The following is a 3798-nucleotide window of genomic DNA, read 5'->3' on the forward strand; positions in this document are numbered from 1 at the left end:
TTGACGTGCACCTCGGCGCATGACCTCGGCGTGCATGCCGGCCCCTGTTCGCTCAAACCCCTCGACTACCAAGAGCCTCGGCATTTCATGCCGAGGTCCATTGTCACGAACCCAGAATCAAGAACAAAGCTGCCCAAGAACACACACGTGAAGATGGATCGAAGACTAGGGTTCATGCATGTTCTTGACGTGTTCTTCACGAGATCTTCATTTGGATCTGGACTCACGTGCACTCCTCAACATGAAGACCTCGGCTTCACTCTCCGACACACCGTGGCACTCACCCATCAACCCAAGAACGCGGTTCAGTACCCGGTTTGTTCCGGGCTGACCCGCGATACTTTACCTTTGCTATATATACATTTTGAGACTAAAAACCTAATCATCTTATCTCTTATCTGTTTTTGGCTTTAAGAACTTACCTCTTTTGTGAAACTTGATCAGTCTAATCCGATATCTCGTTTTTGCATCAGAAATCTTGTTCTTTCTTTATTTTCTTTTGTCATCTATCATTAAACTCCTCATCATGACTAGCTACACGTCTTGCAAAAGACTTAATGAGCTCGTTAAGATTAGTGAGTAGTCGTTTAAGCGGCTTTAGATGAGTAGATTAGGGTGCTTTCAAGGTAGATTAGTGGGTTTAGGTGTCTAGTCTTGCATGTTTCATTCCTTAACCGACGAGATCTCTAGGCTGGATCCAAGCACATCACTTGAGGTTCAGATCTGAGACATATCTCGCATCAAAAGTGTTTGTAGAAATGTCTGAACCACTCGGTTAAGTGTTTAAGAGTCTTTCATCGCGGGGGTGATAGTTTGTTCTCTTAAATGACATTTTTGAACTGATTCTTATTGCTGATTGATTCGATGCTTCTCAAAAGACATTTTTGGTATGAAGGAGAATCAGTTTAGATGCTTAATACTTTCATGAGAAGATTAACATGCCTTGAGTTCAAAGTTAAATGAAACCGCTTGATGTTTTGATTCATTAACCAACTAGTTGAACTTGGAAGCACCCGAGTCAAGTATCTCGTCTAAAGTCCCTTGCTTTATTACATATTATCATCATCTGAATCGTTTAGTTATTATTTGCATCCTGTCTCTGTTTAGATCTAATCATTTGCTTTACCTTTCATGCTTAGTCGTTTGTTACGTAGCTTAGTTCAAAACCTTCACCTTTTGTCTTGACTTAAATGAACAAACATCATAGTCTAGTGTCTCGTTGACTTGTCTGGATTGATACCTCTTTGTGCTACTTCGACAAAGGGGATTGATAGCCCTGAGACCTAAAAAGTCATATCTATCAATTGGCGCCGTTGCCAACTTGTCGGAGCATTATTCTTTTGTTTGTTCTTGAGATCAAGATTTTACCTTTCTTTGTTTTACTAACTTCCTTGCAAGTTCTTGTGTTGCTTTCAGGTGCATGAAAACCAGGTCTCGGAGCACAGAACCGCCTCTACCGTACGACGACAACATCAACCGGATTGAGAGGCGAGCTCGTGAGAGGGAACGGCATTTTGAACGAATTGGAATGGCAGAACAGCAAAGAATCGAGCAACAGGCTCAAGAAGCCGAACACCAGGCTCATGCTAATCAGGCGCAGGCAGGCAGGAATGAACAACAAGCCTATATTAACCAACAACAGGCTCAGAGGAACGAAAGGCTTGCTTAGCAAAACCAACAACAAGCTAATAGAAACGAGCAACAAGCCCACCATGTTCATCCGCCACCGCCACAAGCTCAGAGACAACCTCATCCGGTCTTTGTTGGAGAGAACGACCGAGCTAATGCGCACCAATACCGAGCTGGGATTCAAGCTCCACCAGTTCAAAATAACAACTTTGAAGTTAAAGCTTCCCTCCTCAACATGGTGCAGAACTCAAAGTTCCACGGTCTAGCCGGAGAAGACCCTCTTGAGCATCTAGATCAGTTTGATCGCGTTTGCGACCTAACTAAGATCAATGGTGTCTCGGAAGATAGCTTCAAGCTACGCTTGTTCCCATTCAGCCTCGGTGATAAAGCTCACCAGTGGGAAGAGAACCTCCCGAGGGGTTCTATACAAACCTGGGAGCAGTGTAAACTGGCGTTCTTATCAAAGTTCTTTTCCACATCACGCACGGCTAAGCTCAGAAACCAGATCTCAAGCTTCACGCAGCACAATAATGAGAGCTTTAGCGAGGCTTGGGAACGGTTTAGAAGTTACACTAACCAATGCCCACACCACGGCTTCTCAGAGGCATCCCTCTTGAGTACTTTATACCGAGGTGCCCTCCCCAAGATCCGAAACCAACTAGATACAGCTTCAAATGGAAATTTTCTTGGGAAAGAGATCAATGCGGCAATGGAACTAGTCGAGAACCTAGCCATGTCTAATGATACTTATGGCGAGGACTTTGATAGAGCAAACCGTACAGAGGGCTCTGGTGAAGAACAGCGTATGAAAAAGGATATCAGAGAGCTTCAGAGCAAGCTTGACAAAGTTCTGATGGCGACTCAAAAGCCAATACACTTTGTAGGCGAGTTTGATGAGCAAGGGCCAAGTTTTGATAATGTAAACGAAGATGGTCTAACTCAAGAGGAGCTGAACTACATAGGGAATCAGCAGAGGTATCAGCGGTTCAACAACTACAACAGTAACCCAAACCTCTCATACAGAAACCCGAATGTAGCTAACCCTCACGATCAAGTGTACCCTGCTCCGCAACAACAACAAAGCTACGCTCAAAAGGCTCCTTATCAGAATACCTCCAGCCCAAGCAACAGTTTAGTGGGCAACAGCACGGCTACACTCAGCAGAATCAAGCGGCTCAGGGTAACAACTTCACCAACCAACCGCAGCATCACAAGTTTCCACCAGGGTTCAATCCGCAGCCGATGGGTAATCAGCAACAGAATCAGAGAACGGGTCAGAACCAGCTGGGGAACGATGTCTGTGGGATCTTACAGCAACTGTTACAGGGTCAGCAGAGAGTTGAGAGCCAGCACGCGACAATGCAGCAAGACATTAGAGAGCTTAAGCAAAATCAAGCCTCTACATCATCCCGAGGCCCGGCTTTACCAGGTAAACCGGAGCCAAACCCCAAGGAGTACGTGAACGCCATTACATTGAGGAGTGGCAAGGAACTACAAGCTCCGAAGCCTACGACTAAGCTCATTGAGGCCAATGAGCAATCAGAGGGGGAGTCAGCCTCAGGTGATGCGTGTAAAGAAGCGGATTTTGAGAAAGAACCGATCAAGGACAACGGAAAAGAGGTGGAAAAGACAACTGAGCTCGAAAAGCCATACGTTTCACCACCACCTTACCAACCCAAGATACCGTTCCCAGGGCGTTTCAAGAAGAAAATCTTAGACAAAGCCAAAGCGGTCTTTGAGAAACACTTGGAGAACACGCAACTCACCTTACCCATTATAGATGCTTTCTTAGCTATACCACAGCTTGGGAAGTTTCTAAAGGATGCGATCCTCAACAAGACAAAGGAGCTCCAGGGTATGGTAATACTGAGCCATGAATGCAGCGCCATAATACAAAGGAGGTCTATACCAAGGAAGCTATCCGATCCGGGCAGCTTTACCTTACCGTGTGCTTTAGGTCACTTGAAGTTCTCAAACTGCTTGTGTGATCTAGGAGCTTCTGTGAGCCTGATGCCATACACGGTGGCGAAGAGATTGGGATACAAGAGTTACAAGCCGGCCAAGATCTCTCTCATACTAGCTGATAGATCGGTTCGCTTGCCGGTGGGTTTGCTTGAGGATTTACCTTTAAGGATCGGTGAGATAGAAATCCCCACGGACTTCATAGTT

General features: G+C 45.5%; 1 non-coding gene across 1 annotated transcript; it reads right to left on the reverse strand.

The window, feature by feature from the left end:
- Positions 1-2119: 2119 nt before the first annotated feature.
- LOC112089337 lies at positions 2120-2226 on the reverse strand. The gene has a single exon (XR_002900974.1). It is a non-coding gene; the product is annotated as a small nucleolar RNA R71 (small nucleolar RNA).
- Positions 2227-3798: the final 1572 nt, after the last annotated feature.

Source organism: Eutrema salsugineum, unplaced genomic scaffold (genome assembly GCF_000478725.1).
Source record: "Eutrema salsugineum unplaced genomic scaffold, Eutsalg1_0 scaffold_12, whole genome shotgun sequence".
Classification (NCBI taxonomy): Eukaryota; Viridiplantae; Streptophyta; class Magnoliopsida; order Brassicales; family Brassicaceae; genus Eutrema; species Eutrema salsugineum.